Below are 16,312 nucleotides of genomic sequence, written 5' to 3' on the forward strand. Positions count from 1 at the left end.
TTTATATTCCAGATGTCACAGACCAGGAACCTAACCAGAATTGTGCCTGATATTTATCTGCAGTTTCAGGGAAGCATAATGTTTTCCATCATCAAAGACCAAAGGGCCAGATTGATACATTCCCATCTTGCTAATGAGCACAGAGAACAGAAAACCATCTTTGCAAGCTGGGACAAATTACACTACTGCAGTTTAACAAAATGCTGAGTGGTACTGTAGCTTTGTATGAGATGGGTCATCATCAGCCTTGGGAGAACTGGCTGTAGGATGGATTTTCATCCCTTCCATTGTAAAGTAAAAGACCTACACTTAAGCCAGCATGGACAGGTTTTCCATCCCACTGCTGGGCAGTGAGATAGCTGTGAAGAGTATCTACCTCTTCCTGTATCTGACTCAGCTCAGCTGGCCAGCAGTAACGTGCTGGGTCATGCCAATTCAGTTGTTTCTGGTCCATATCTTCCTTTAGTGATGCATGAAAGTGCTCTGAAAATATAAATACTTATTTTATCTGTGGAAGTGATGTAGTGAGTTGTCTACCGTTTCTCTAAGGTAGTGCTTGAGGCTTTGCACAGCTGCAGTATTTCATTTTATGAACATTGAATTCTACACCATGGGCTATTAGCAGAAGTTATCCTGTCTGCCTTAGCTATTTGTGAGCTTTTTCCAGTACCAGTAGTGGCTTAATCTGTGAAGTTGGATCTAAACAGGAAAAGGTTAAGGTATATATGTGATAATGAGTAAAAAAGAGAAACCAAGTTCAAGTGTAGCTAGGATATTTATTTTCTGACAAGATAGTGTTCTGCTTGACTAGAATGCTTACTTTATTTATAGAAAAAAACTCCCATGTCCTTAGCTCACAGGACAGTTCTGGCTCTGCTAGTTGCTTGGTAGAAAAAGTACTTTTTGGAATGCAACTGCAAAACATTCATGGCATTTCTTGGCAATTAAGAGATCCTGAGCATTAAGGGAAAGTAGTTCTTGTTTTGTCTAGTTCTAATAATGTTCATGTTTTGAGCAAACTTTCCACAAAGACAGATTTTTGTTAGGACTATTTGTAATAATGAAACTAACGCTATGATGTGAGTAGCTACAACGTACTGACCTGTGTAGGAACCACTAAGCTGTTTGGTACCAGTCAGCCCCTTTGTCCATCATGATTCTTTGAATTTGTGATCCTGCATTTTTAGATATTTTGTGCCTTTTTCTTGTGAAACCAGGAGAATATCACTTCCAGTATGATCTAAATTTTTGAACAAAAAGAGCGTTCAAATTATAAACTCAGAATCCTGAAAACATTTTCTGGGAGAATATATCAGTGTTGATGTGAGCTTCTGTAGAAGTGGTTATCACTGAGCAGCTTTTGCTCTGGCAGTTAAGAGCAAGTGTGCATGAGAGGAGGTGGCCTAGCACCTAGCAACTTGTCTGGATGGAATTGCCACAAAAAGGCACTTTCAGTGCTGGCTGAGGACATGGAGACAAAGTGGGTGGAGGTTTGGCCTTTCTGGGTATCTTCTGTGTGGTCCCTCAGCAGGCTGATGTATTACATGGTAGACAAGTGGCCATCTAGAACCATCCATTTAGAAATGACTTGAGTGCAGGCACAGGCATTTGGTGTGGAGTGTCAGGAGTATTTGTTACTGTGCACTGTGTAGTTCATCTGCTTGCTGCTGGAGTTCAGAGGTGTATATTTAGTATTAATAATCTGAAAGTCTCAGTTGCTAATTCAGCTCTGCAAGCCCTCAGTGCCCGTCTCAGACAGGTCACACTTATCTTTATCTCAATATGCAAATATCTAAAATGAGAAGAACATCTGTTAGCATCATAGGAGGTTGTGTAGATGACTCTAATGGTTGTAGCAGTCTGAATTAGGGAAAGTGTTGTGATAATGCCACTAAGATGGCTCTAAGCCACCAGTATGATGCTGCTGTGAAAGAGTCTAATGTGCTTCTGCGATGCATTAGACATGGTATTTTTGTAGAGAGAGAGAGAAATGCTAATAGCATTTTGTAAAGCCTTCCTGAGACCTCATCTGGAATATTGTGTCCGATGATTTTCCTTTGCAGTGAACAGAAAGGTGAACTTAAATTGGAGCAGGTGCAAAGACAGTTTAATAAGCTGCACAGGAGATTTATTCTGGAATGACAGTAGAAAGTTAAGTTATGAGATGAGTCTTTGGATTTGAAGTATAGAGATCTCCAAGGGGTCTGAAGGGAGACTGAAACTGCTTGTTTTGATTATATTTATTTGGCACTAACAACATGCTTCAGTATTTCCAGTGGTTGCTAGTGGATAACACAAGCATGCTTTTTTGCTCTTCTCCCAAACCCTTTAATAACAATTTAATTTTACTTGTCCTCTGTTCTAGGCCCCACCTTCTAACATTCATCATGGAACCAATTACTAGATCTGGGGTCAGGAATGAATGGGTCCCCTCAGGAAAGAGAACATACAATAGATATTCCTTTTTTGTTGTGTTAAACACGCTCCACTTAACTGTGATCATTTAGGAGAAGTTACTACTTAGCAATTATTAAAAACATGCAGCAATTGCAAAAGACATAGAAAATAGCCAGTAGTAAAGCTGTAGTATAATTACAGCCTTTCCTATAGCTATTTTGCCTTTTGTATGGTATTGAGAAGCATTTTATGGGGTTTAGGACACATGGAGCAGATATACAATGGAAACTGCAGAACTGAACATTCATCGTGTAGTTGCCTGCAGTTGCACGTTCATCCTGAAAGAATCATCCCGTGTCTCTGAACTGTGCTGAGGCACAGTGAAATGCTGGGTTGGTGATCCAGAGGAGGTGTAGCGTTCTTTCTGCTATTCAAACTTTACTGTTTGGTGCAGAGAAGTTTCTCAGTCATTTGTCATCTCCTGTAGCCCAGAAGAATTGCTCTCAGTAAGTGATGTCTTGCAGTTCGGTTATCACTCTGCCTTTGCATTTTTGGTGTTTCTGTGAGAAAGTAGACTTCAGAGAAATCAGCATATCATCAGTGACCTCAGTCAGACCTTCCTCCCCCAGGGGGGGAACTACAGAAGCAAAATGAGATGTGAAATTCTTTCAAAAGCTCTACCTTTGGTATTGAATTCAGTAACCAGAATGTGGGCAGGAAGCAGAGGATGATAAAAAGAAGTGCTTCCTTTAGGTTATCTTGTTTTTTCAGAAAGCTGTGCAACCTGAGAGGGGCATAGTGTGTATAACATATTCATGGCATAGCTGCTTCCTGGTAAGTGTGCAATAGGAGGAAGTGTTGTTCTTAAATTAGTAAGTGAAAAAGCGGCTGATAAAGGATGGGCTACAGCTTTCTAGATTTTATTCCAGACAGGATTTAAAGAGAAAGTTTCTTTCAAGTGTTTAATTGGAGGGCCAGATTAAAAAGTAAGCTATAACTTCCTGGTGTTGATAGGCTGAGGCCATATTGTACCACCAAACATTCAGTTGGCTGTGAAAAAGGCTTTATGCTTTAGGTGACTATTGTCATTAAAAAAAAAAAAAAAAGTTCTAGGGAATGGCTGTAATGAAAACCTGGATATTTGTAAAATACCTTGTTAGGCAGTGGTGCACTCTCAAGGAAGAGAACTAGTTAAGAGTACTAGTTAAGTACTGTTCCTGTTTCTGCCAGTAACTTGCCATGTGGTTTTACACATATTTCAAAAGGTGACAGGTAACTTTGAGTAGATCATGAATGTTGTAATTGAGGCCAGTTGAATGTCACTTTTATTTTTTACCATAAAAAGGCAGTAGCTCCCATTCAGGATGAATTCTGTTTCAAAAATGAATTGAGTACAGAAGACTTTACTTTTACTTGGCTTATTAAATGTAATAACAAATCTTCTAAAAATTCTGGCCATAACATTTATATTAAACTGTTAAAATGGATCTGATTTATAATTTACTTTGAAATCAAACACAAAAAAATGTACTAGGGATTATGTTTTAGTGGAAGGGACTTATACTGTGGTAAATTTCTTTCCTGTTCAACACCTAACAGATCATCAGTCTGGGTGGAGAAATGGACTGAAGCCTTTCATGGACAATTGTGTGACAGCAACTGCACTGTTTATATTTAAACATCTCTGTTACTTTCTAGCAATGCCTTTCATGGTGAATTCCTGTAATTAGTGGTTCCTGAAAGTATCAGCACCTCCTCTCTCCCTCAGCTCTCTGAAGTGCGAAACTCAAGAATCAAAGAAGTGTTAACTATATTGGCTTTAGGCTGTATAAACTATAATCCCAGATCACTTGTTTGCTGGAATGTCCCAGGACTTACCTGTGTGACTAGTTAACCACGTTAACTAGCACCAGCCAGACTACAACAACTATAGTGATGATGCTAAAATCCCCTTGTTCTAGTAAGAGAGATGTTTTGACATGAGTTGGAATTCTTTTGGATGAAGGTTGTTAAGCAAAAAACTTTTTATTGCCAAACCTTCCCCACCAGACCCTTCCATGGAAGATTTAAAATAATTCATTGTATGATTCTGTCACCATTACTCTGGTAAATTTTCCATGTCAGGAAACTATTGGATGGTAAGAATCATTATTTTCCTTCCATCTTGCAGGCTTTGGGGAGGCACAGGCACTTTTTATTGTGACAAAGCAGGGAAAGGGTTGATTCTTGTCTTCATACTTGTGATTTTGGGGGGAAAATGATGGACCTTCATTTGTAAATTATTCTCTTGACCTTTCTGGCAAGGACATATGTGTGGGTGAAGTAAGTGTCTTTTTCATGTTGCTGGTGATGAAAACTAGAATATAAACCTTGTGGTACAAGGGGTGCCAGGAACTTGTGGGGAAGGGAAAAAAAACAGAGTACAAAGATTTCCTAAAATAAAAGGAGACAAATACTTACAGTCATTTTATGGCTTTTTGATCAGTTTACCAGTGGGTTTTTTTGTATTTTGGGGGGTTTCATGTGTATATGTGTTGGGTTTTTTTGGTTTTTATTCAATTCAGAATCAATCCACTACTAATAGCTATGTTATTAATTTCCTGTTATCCTAGCTAGCAAACCCATGTGAATATACTGATTAATAGGAGACCTCAGAGTGCCAACTTTTGAGAAATGCCTCGGATCACAAGTGATAATTGGCTTCTGCATGAGTTGTAGTCATTGCATTAGTTAGGTTTTGAAGTCTAGTTCCCAGAGCATGATTCATATTGACTGTCCTCCTTTCTCCATGGGAAGTGACAGTGATGAATTTCCTGGGTAAGGCAATCCTGGGGATGGGAGTCAGGATAACTAAATCTCTTTCTGCCTTCAACACCATCAGGAAATACAAGAAGTGGAAGAACAAGAAGTTGTATGAATTAAATATATTCATGTGACTGTTTGAGACCTCTTCAGAAGAAATATGAATAAATGCCATCTTACATTATCATAACACATACCTTTCAATGTTGAGTGCTTATCAGCAAGATCCTAGTATTTCGAACATTTTTATTTCCCTGTTGCATTTGGGATCAAATAAAGATAATTAGATACCACTTTCAGCATTAAAGTGTACTTAACTCAGTGTGGCTCAACAGAGGAATGAGTGATTTATTTGTAAATACTGTGTTCATTAGTGATATTGCATTTATACTTAATTTTTATATGTTGGACTCACAAAAAGGTTGTTGAAAGGTTGTGGTGTTGTAGTGTACCTAAATATTTTCAATAATTTGCTATTTGAATATAAAAAAGTAACCATTCTATTGGATTTTTGTGGTTAAATCAGGGAGTTATTTTTTCTTTTTAGAGTCAATATTGGATGAATCATTCATCTGTACTCATTAAGTAAAGTATGCTCTTACTAAATGGCCACAGTAGCAGTAATACAGCAGTAACATCGGAGGGATCTGTCCGTAATCCAGGAGTGCAGCACAGGCTGGGCTCTTCCCACCTGAGAAGCAGCTCTATGGAAAGGGATGTGGGCATTCTGGTGGACAGCAAGTTCAGTATGGAAGAACAATGTGCTGCTGTGGCAAGGAAAGCCAGCAGGATGCTGGGCTGCATCAACAAGGGTATCATCAACAGAAAAAAAAGTCATTGTCCCACTCAGTGCTTGCCAGGCCAGACCTGGAGTGCTGTGTTCAGTTTTGGTCCCTGGTGTGCAAAAATGTGTGGACAGGCTGGAGAGGGTCCAGAGAATGGCTGCAAAGATGATCAAAGGTCTGGGAACCTGCCATGTGAGGAAAGGCTGAGAGAATGGAGTTTGTTCAGCCTCGTGAAAAGAAGGCTTAGGGGAAACCTTATCACCGTGTTCCAGTCTTTGAAGGGAGGCTGCAAAGATGTTGGAGACTCCCTTTTTGCAAGGAGTCCCATGGAAAAGATGAGGGGTAGGGGGAACAATCAGCCATTGGAATAATATCCCCAGGGAAGTTGTGGATTCCTCAGCATTGGACTGTTTCAAGATGTGGCTGGACAGTGTGCTGGGCTAGCTTACCTAGACTGTGCTTTTGCCATGGAAGGTTGGACCAGATGATTCATGAGGTCGCTTCCAAGCTGGTATTCTGTGATTCTGTGATTTTATAAAATCACCCTAAATTCAGCCTAAGCGCTCTTAACCCACCTAACACACCAAAGGCAAAGAAGTTTGAGACAGGATAGGAAGATGTCTTTGGTTAGCTCGTACTTTCTGGCAAAAATAGATGAAAGTATGCTACAATCTGATTATATCCTGACCATGGTCAAAAGTAAGGCTGAAATTGCTATTTAAGGAGACTGGTTACACAGGTTGTGTCATATCAGACAAAGATATGTAGAACAAAGATAAGAACACTTATCCTTGGTAAACAGTGCCAATTTAATTAAAAACCCTTCTTCCCTCCCCCACAGTACTTAATATATTTGACTGAATCAAGGGCTGTTTCATCTTCAGAAAAAATGGTTTAAAAAAGTATTAGTAATTTGCTGTTAACTGAGATGTAGATTGAGTTTAGGTTGAGATTTAGACTCTAAGTAACTTTATTTTGGTTCCTTGTAAAATTTTGTGGTTTTAAATTTAAAAGAGCGGATGGTGTTAATCTAACATCAAGACAGAAGTAGCTGCAGTCCACAAAGCCTTCATACAGCTGCCTTGACATCTAAATATATAGGTGTCTGTAGTCAGGTATTTAAATGCCTAAAATTCTACTTCTCCACTGCTGGTTTGGCTTTTCTTCTGCCCCAGTTCTTCTGGGATCCTGAAATTAAGTGTTCCTGCTCATTAGCCCTTGTACAGATCTCTTTAACACCCATCATTAGATGTGAGTTCAGCACAAAGTGTAGCAGCCATGGCTATGGCATGCTAATCACAAAAGCTGTGTAGAAACCAGGACAACACATGGAGTTAGTTGTTGAGAAGAAATTTGGAAATTGCCAGGGCAAGAGCCAAGCACGGGAAGTGAGTGGGAGAGTAAAGAAGTGGGAAAAACATTTGAAGATGAAAAGCGGTATGGAAAACCCAACAGATCTGTGAAGTGTGCAGAAAGCTGAGAGATTAAAAGGAATGCTAGTATAGGAGAGCTGGAAGCTAACAGGACTCTGGTTGCTGGGTGGGAGCAATAGGTCGTATAATGAAGTTGTTGAGAATGAAGTAATCACTGAAAAAGGGGCAGGGAGGCAGAACTGGGATCACAAATAGGAAACTGAGCCTAAAGACAAGAGTGGATGGAGGCAGTGGCACGTGTCCACAGGACTGGCAATAATAGAACTTGGATGAGAAGTGGCCAAGTTTTGAGGGAGACTGAGTGCCTGTATTGAGCAAGATGGAGCTTCTCCGTTCCAAGGGCTACTGTCTTAAAAATTAAACCAAGCTCAGAAAGCTGCCTTGAGTAAAGATCAAGTGCTGCAAAGCTGGGAAGGTGAAGAATTAAGGTTGTCTAAAATATGTTAACTGACCTCCCCTGGGCATTTGCATTATGATACAGTTTTAAAATCTATGATCTCAGAATTGTATGGTCTTTCCAAGTGGAACATATGTTTATGAAGACTGCAGCAAAGTAGGACAAGTCTCTGAAAACATGCTATTATTTTTTGTAGAAACCCTAAGACAGATAGTGAATGGAGCAGTGCACAAGTGAGGGAAGATGTGTCATCTTAATTAGGCAACTAGATGGATATGGCTTCTCCAGTTTAAGGTATTATAGAAACCTAAATACTCTGAAAAATTAGTTTTAGGAACCTGGTTGAACACTGAAGTTTGTAATGGTCCTGATTCAGAAGTTTCTTTCTTGTCTGCAGGATCATATGATGCCCCTCGCAGGGGGCTGTAGTGTGGTCTGTTGTTACCTGACAGGACCAAAGAGGAGCTCTGTCCAAGAACTGGCATTTCTGTCCTCAGAGTGCTGTTGTGGAACAGGGCAGGATAACCTGGAGCAGACAATGTGTAGAGCTGTGCTGTGACCATATGGAATGCAGCCGCTGGGTAGACTTTCACTACTCCTTTCTAGCTACTATGTTCACTGAATGAGGTTGGGGTCTGTGGAAAAAAAATTGTGCATTGTCACCTAATAGAAAGTCAGTCAAACTAGACTTAAACAAGGGTGCCCAATTTACTGCAAATCCTTAAAAAAAAAAAGAAAAAAAAACTTCTGAGGAGCTTACCTTAAAAATTTGTTAGTTTCCACGTCATTGGATGCCTATCTTGTATTAAGATTTTAGGCTTATGTAGGATGTTGATGCTTGTATATAGCCTGTTGACTTCTTTTTCTTTCAAAGGGAGGCTTTTCTATACATTTATTCTGGGAAAATATGTGCAAAAAACCTGTAAAATCTAGGAAGCTTGGTTACAGTCAGTTTTTTAATTTCCGTTGACTTCTGGTGAAGTCTTCTTTGAAAAATTGCACCTTGCCTAATTTTCTAATTATATATTTACTTGCATGATGGAGAAGAAGAAAAATTATTTTCTTTTGATCTGATGTAATTGGGCGCAGTATTTTAGGGGAGCTAATTCAATCTTATCTGATTATATCCTGACCATGGTCAAAAGTAAGGCTGAAATTGCTATTTAAGGAGACTGGTTACAGAGGTTGTGTCATATCAAATACATTGCTTTTCTACTCTGTTACTGTTAGATGAGCTGCTCTAAATTAGATGGTCTAATTCTGGAAAATTTGAATATGTGCAGGTGGACTTTTGTGTCAGCAAAAGCCACACTTATTTAATTGGAGCTCCATATGTCTGCAAAAATTGATTCCATATGGTTGAATGGCACCTTTTGAAAATGTTTCTTTAATTCATACTAGTGCCAGGAGAAAGAACAACTCTATTTTTTGAGCTCCCTAACAAAGTGACAGTGCACCTGTACACGAACCTTCTTTCAGTTTCTAAAGCAGTAATTGAGTATGTAGGATTTGCTTGTCACATGTTAACAGCCCAAATATGTGGCTAACAAAGGCTTAACTGTGTGCTCTCTGCTGGTACTCCTGAAAACAAGTGATGAAATATACCTAAATCATGCAGTCCCACCTTCTATTAGGTTGAATTTACATGAGTTTCCTTACAGAAAAAACTTTAATTGAGGGTCATGGTAAATCTAAAAAGGAAAAAAAAAAATATATATAATGGTCAAATAAGACCCAGTTTTTTACATGAGGAAAACAGCTTTGAGTTTGCTTCTGGTTAACCACATTGATGGGAAATAATCCTGTGAGAAAAGCTGGCGATCTGAGTTTTTAAATTGGGGCCATGAAAGTTGATATAATCAAGAGATGAACTATGAGAAGTAATGTAAATTATTTTTTTCTTTGTATTTTTTATTGTGCACAGGTACCCAAGGATAAAACTGGCCTGAAGGGAAAATCTGGGGGAAACTGGGGACCTTGACTGTTCTTGCACCTGAGTAAGTGCATGCTTAGTGGAAATCAGCTTTACAAAATGTTAAAACTGTGAAATAATTGTAAGCACCTCCATGCCTAGTTGCAGTTGTAACTTGAGACAATACTTTGGCTTTTGAATTGACAGACCAGAAGTAGTAGTGGTACCTACAGGGAGGGAATGTGGTATAGAGCCTTCAGTGCTTTTTGGTAGGTTTTCTTCTTACTGCTACCCTGGAAGTCTCTCTCCATAGAATGAAACATAGCTTATAAGTAGGATTTCTTGGTATTTTCATGTTTTGCCTTTTCAGTTATTTATCTTTAGAATAATTTCTGAGTTTCTTAAAGCTTAACTTGATGTTGCTGGTTTGTAACCATAGTAAGGCACAGAGACTCAGCAGAACTGAAGGTCAGGCCAGGTTAAATATGAGATCATCAGAGGGTGAAGGCTGAGAAGATGACCCTCTTGGAAGGTTGTCTTGGAAAGGATAAATGCTCATTTCATGAGGGTGGTTTTTTTTGAGACAAAAACCATTGTCTTGGTTGGGTTTGCTTCCACTAAAACAGGACAGGGACAGCTTTTCTCAATCAGCTTGGATGGGCCATGTGGTAGACATTCCTTGGCATCTGGAGGCCCCCAGTCCCAAACCCAGCCTACACAGTTTTCTGAGAAGGCAGGAAGACTATTTTCCATTTATTCACATAGCTTTCTTTCCTGGCAATCCAAGCATTATTCTCGTTGCAAAAAGTTATTTTACATGTTGAAAAGGTATGTTGATGCATTACTTATTATTTAATGCATTTTTTAGTCATACATATTCATATATGAAATGTATGTAATATTAATAAGCAGATAAATTTTTTATAGCACGAAACTTCTTTCTACTGGTAACATATTTTTAAAAATGGACAAGTTAATTGAGTTTTCTGAAACAATTGCTAGAGCTGGAGCCTTTCTTCCTGGTGGCATTTCTCATGCTAAAAGAATTATCTTTGGTTTTAGAAAGCTTTACTATCTTTACTATAGCCTTACTGGTATCTACATTAAATTTTGAAAACAATACTTACCAGGTGAAAGTCTCTCAATTTAATCTGGTCTAAACTTGTTACCAATGGTGTTTATTCCAAATCTGTGCCATGGTTTATTCATATTCTTGTACTTAATGCATGAACTTATAAATTGATATCCATCACATCACCGCACAAAAAAATGAATTTAATTTTTCTAGATTATTTACTGTGTTTATCTTTGCAATAGAGTAGTAGACAAAAATGTCTCTCATTGCTTTCAATATTAAAGAGAATTAAATATATAACTTAAAAATATGCCAGGCTTTGTGAGCTATACACACCTAAGACTTTTAATTCTCTCAGAAATACATCATGGCAGCATTTAGCATTATCATTCTTTACAAATAATGCCTGAGACTGTATTATAAGTAATTGGTTGCTTTCCTGTGCATTAGCAGTCCTCATTAAAGTTCTGGTTCCTTGTCTTGCACTCGCTGTGTATGGTTTTAGGAATTAGGTCTCTGGACTAGTGAACAGGTGTAAGGTTTATTAAAGAAGAGAAGTTCGGTGTTCTTAAATGATAGTGGCATGTTTTGAAATCACAGTTGGCTCAAGAGCTCTGTTTTAAATCCAGCAGGGACCTTTGAGAGAGGTTTTTGCCTTGTTTCTTTTAACTTCTATACTAACATGCAGCAAATGTTTTCATTTATTTCCTGTGTTATCAGTCCTACTCTGCATATTTTAGTCTACTGCTTTTGACAGTGATGAAAGGCAGCTATTTCCCAACCTTTAGTATTTTGGGTGCTACATAAGCTCAGCTGTTCATTTTGGGAATATTTTCTTCTCCTGCTTTGTTCCTGTTTCCTCATTTGAAAGGCAGCACTAGAAATTCCACGTACAATCGCAATCTTCTTGGAATTATGATTTAGATTTTGTGCCTGTGTACGTGAGACAGGAGCTTGCCCATACAAAAGAAAGGCAGTCGTTCTGCTGGACTGGAGGACTTGTAGGTTTAGTGACAAAGATGCCGTGCCTTGACAAAGATACCGTGTCAGTGTTATGTTACTTTGTACCTGAAAATCATCCTTAATTGTTGTCTAATAAGGTAGAAGTCAAGAACTAGTGAACTAAGAAATGGGGATAATCCAATTAAATTGTGTAGTCTGTTCCTTCATGAATATAGGATTGATCTCTAGGTGTTTTACCCAGTTTATTATTTGCCAGTTACTGTAGTTACCGCATCACCTACAGATTTTCTCATTCAGACTTGAAATTGTGTGCCCTGGGGCAAGATTTTCTCTGTTAAGCATGAAAATGAACTGGCCTTGGTTTGGAGAGAGCATCCTGTGTGTAGCAGTTCTTGTGCCTGCTGTTCTGGAAAGATCAACGGGTTTTGTGCAAATCTGTATCTGGGCGTGAAGCAAGAGAAATGTATCTGTGATGTAACCCTCCTCCTGCTGCATTTTGTTCTTTTCCAGGGATTGCTAGGTATTAGTCCATACTGTGTTTGGAGGCTGAAGTGAAGCCAACTGGTACTGTTGCTGTAGCCTGTTGATACTGTAGGATGAAGCTCTTCAAGTTCTTTTAGCAGTTAATTTCACAAAGATTGTTCTTATTTTTGTAAATTACAGTGTATGGTTTCTGACAGCTTTTAAAGATGTCATATGCTCTGCTGTTTATAGTGTAGGGGATTTAAAACTCTTTCTCTACAGTATCTCTCTTGCAGAGATCAGTTAAGTTTCTAATTAAAGTTTTATCAACCTAGCATCTATTGAAATCCTAAAAATGTTGATGTTTGTTGAGATAAATACAGGAGGATTTTTAATCCCATGAGAAAATTTTTGTTGAGGATCATTGGGGGTTTTTTATATTTTTGAGAGTGTTTCTTTGTTGTTCACAAAGTGGTGTTTGAATAATGGAAAGCTTTAGTAGCTGAAATTTTTAATGAGAAGGAGCCAAACAAATTTATTTGAACAATTTTATTTATTTAAATAGCTTGTTCTCAGCTAACAAAAATGTAGTTGTAATCCTTCCCCATTCTCTTTTTCTTTGAAAGACTACTTCTTTTGATCAGATTTTAAAATCTTGATGAAATTATATCTCTTTGTTTCACCTGAAGCCTTTCATTGGTGTTTGGAAAGTTGTATATCACTACATTTGAAAGGTACCAAAGTCCTGTGGTTGGCCTCAGCACTAAAATATATAGACACTTCTGCTTTATAAGGCTGTAAACCAGATAATTCATCACTACTGACGATCTGGAAGTAGATGTGGGCTTTTAAAGAACAATGTCTTATATTACAAATTCCTTGGGAGGGGGAGTGCTTGTTTTTAGGGATTCCTGGAGAGTGGAAGCCTATTAGGGTGGTATTGTACTTGTAATAAATCATGTACTTGGCCTAGGTTGGGGTTTTTTCTTTTTTTTTTTTTAAGGTCTAAGACCATTTAAACATTCTGTCATAATCATAATAATAGCTGGTATCCTCTCTGCAAACACAGAAGAGAGGGGACAACATTTTTTTATTTTTGCAGTGTAATATTCTCACTGTCTATGTAAATAAATAATGGTGTGTGGCACGGTTCACATGAACAGCAGTGCAGCTGTATTGCTCCTGCCTGCCCAAATAACAAGAATTGAGAGGGAAAGAGGGGGTGGCAGGGGGATATGGATCGGAGAGGGGCATTGTGGTATGAATAAATTGACACTGTGGTTTAACTGGGCAGGGGGACACTCATTACAGGAGGCTTCATCTGTTTGCTGCTTTCCCATATTTAGAAAGCATCTTTAGTGATCCTTTTTGCAAACAGCTCATGCAGTAACTGGCAAAACAGAAGCAATTAGTGGTGTAATCTCAAAGGGAATCTCAAGCTTCACTTTAAGTGCAATGATTAAATCCACTAAAATGATAACCATTGCTGCCAAGAACTCCTGTAATTGGTCACTAATGTATTTTGTTGTAGCAGTCGATAACTACTGCGTTTCATGCACATAATTAGTAATGCATACACGTTTGGTCAGTAAAATTGAAAATCCTGATAACCGAGGGTGGAAGGGGTGGAAGGAGCACAGAGCTGGAGAACTGAAATACTGCTCTGTTGATAGTACCTAACTAGAGCTGTGTGCTTCAACAAAACAAGTGTCCTACTGTGCTGGAATACAAATGGGCTGTCTGTGGCAGGATATAGCAAAGACATTTGGCAGAGAGGGATTTGAAGGCTTCTGGCATAATGTAATTGAATTGGCCATTTCTTTAAAGATACAGCAAATTGTTTGCTGCAGCATTCATCATCTTAAGGAAGGTCAGACAGCTTGCCAAACATATGATAGTCATAATAAAAAGTAAAACGGTGACGCTTATATTTAAACACAAATCACAGTATCATGTTTGTAAAAGCTGGAGAAATGAATGGGAATATTTTTGGTGGTGCTGAGCATTAGTAATCTAAGTAAGATTGTAGTCCAAGAGGGGGACAGCTTATAGGCAGAGAAAAGACCCACAGGGAAATTCAGCTACTGAGCAACATATGATCCCCCTGATTTCAGAGGGTAGTAGGTGTTTTGGCAGAATAATTGCTGACTCTCTCTTCTGATCACTTAAGGGAAGATAAGCTTGTATGATCCTATTTTTTGCCTTTTAAGAAAACAAAGGGAAAAAATAACAAAGAAGAAGGACTCGAGTCTTTAAAAAGAGACAAAATTTGAACAAAGCGTTGCCGGGGGTTTTTTTGTTAGTCAGTTATGCTGTGACAAAATAAGATGATGCAACAACCTGTAGCATATCTGAAATGTTACATGAAATGCTCTGTATTGGTACGCTGGGAAACCCCTCTTGAGTCACATCCAGAACACTGAACGTAAATTGCCTGGTGACAGGGGCTTTGGGCCATGCAGTGATGCCTCTGCAAATGAGTAGCTGTTAGCTTTTAGGTTCTAACACATTCAGGAGACTGGCATTTTGATTTCTTGCACCACTGCACCACTGATAGGGTTGGAAATGGGAATCAAAATAATTAGATTGGATATATAGATCCCAGCAAACCAGCCAAGAAAGCGGCTGGGTTGGGGAAGGCTGCTCTGAATTCTAAAATGTGCCAGTGCTGTTTTTATGAGAGCGTGAGGATGGAAGGAGTAAACTAGAGTGCAGATGCTCACCATTTATATTCAAAGCATGTAATAAAATAATTGAATGTGTGCTTCCTCTTATTAAAGCCTGTTAAAATCAGTAATAAAGTACATTACTGTTGTATTAAAAAGGGAGCACAAATTTTCAGGTAATATATCTTAGTTGTTTGCTTAGTGTACAGATAAGCAGACTGGGAAGTGGTCTTTTATAGTATCCAAGGCATTCCTCCTTCTGATACAGGACTGTTCCCATCAGTGCATTTTCCATTACTTAGTCCAGCAGTAGCTTTGCAGTATTCCCTCTGGCAGTTTTTTACAGGGCAACAGTTGTTCCCCTCCGAAAAGCCTTTCCTTCTAGTCCCTCAATATTTGTTATGTAAAAAACCCCAGCAAAAACAAACCACCAACCCCCCCCCGCCCACTTTCCATGTACTCCTTGACTTTTCGTAGCTGTTAGAAAATATAATCTTTTCTCTGCTATGCATGCTCTTCCTTTAGATATTTGCAAACTATTACCCCACTATCTCTTTGCCCCACTTTACCATTTTTCATCTGTAAAAAATATATCTCTTTCTTTACTCAAATGTCAGTTCTTCACCTTTCTGCTTTTGAGAAACCCACCATAATTTAATCAGGAAATTCTGGAGTCCAGGTTCTCCTAAATCTGTAGAGAATATATTTTTTATGTTAGCATGATTCCTGATGCTTTTCTTTTTAAAAATTCTACTCTCTAGATTGACTGCCCGTACTACCTCCTTCATTTATGTCTCAGTGCACTCTCTCCCTTCCTTCCCTACCTTCCTTATTACTGATCTGAATTTTTTCATACCAAACATGTTTTATCTTGCATTTTCCCAAGCCACATCTTGCTTTCCATTTGTATTTCTGTTTTTGCTTTTCATTGCATTAAATCCCAAGACCTTGTGTCTGCAACTTCTAATCTATCAAGTCAGTGTTAAGCATCCATCCAAAATAGCCTACTGGTTTGTGTGCACACCTGCCATAAGGAAGGCAGTGGCTGCAGTACTTCCTCTGCTTTGAAGCCAGATGCACAGGGCTGTGTCTCTGGTAATACTATATAATAATAACACATGTGAAGTAGTTGCCTACTTTTGCAGAAGCCTGTCCTGATGCTGTCCCTAAAATACTGACTGAATCCCTAAGCAAATACAGCAGTTACTGGCTCCAGTTGTAGTCACTGGAAAAAGCTACGTTGAGCTGTTTCTGAACTAAATATCAGCATTTTTTCCCTGATTCCCTATTTTGGATCTCCAGGAGGTCTTAGGGTTAGTTTTCTTATTTTCTTATTGTGCTCTTACTCTGATCATTATTTCACATTGCCCTACTCAGTTGTAAAGATAGTGATGAGGAATAGCAAAGTGATATCTTCTTG

At 38.6% G+C, this 16,312-nt stretch overlaps 1 protein-coding gene across 4 annotated transcripts in view; it reads left to right on the forward strand.

The window, feature by feature from the left end:
• Positions 1-16,312, forward strand: part of TBL1X (transducin beta like 1 X-linked) — a 193,041-nt gene that overhangs the window by 45,476 nt on the left and 131,253 nt on the right. For 3 of the 4 annotated variants that reach the window (XM_048328885.1, XM_048328877.1, XM_048328905.1), the window contains exon 2: positions 9,739-9,811. The exons of the other annotated variant lie outside the window; for it this stretch is intronic. The gene's annotated coding sequence lies outside the window, so the exon portion shown is untranslated. The remainder of the gene's footprint in view (positions 1-9,738; positions 9,812-16,312) is intronic. 4 annotated transcript variants of the gene reach the window in all.

Source organism: Corvus hawaiiensis, chromosome 2 (assembly GCF_020740725.1).
Source record: "Corvus hawaiiensis isolate bCorHaw1 chromosome 2, bCorHaw1.pri.cur, whole genome shotgun sequence".
In the NCBI taxonomy this organism is placed as follows: Eukaryota; Metazoa; Chordata; class Aves; order Passeriformes; family Corvidae; genus Corvus; species Corvus hawaiiensis.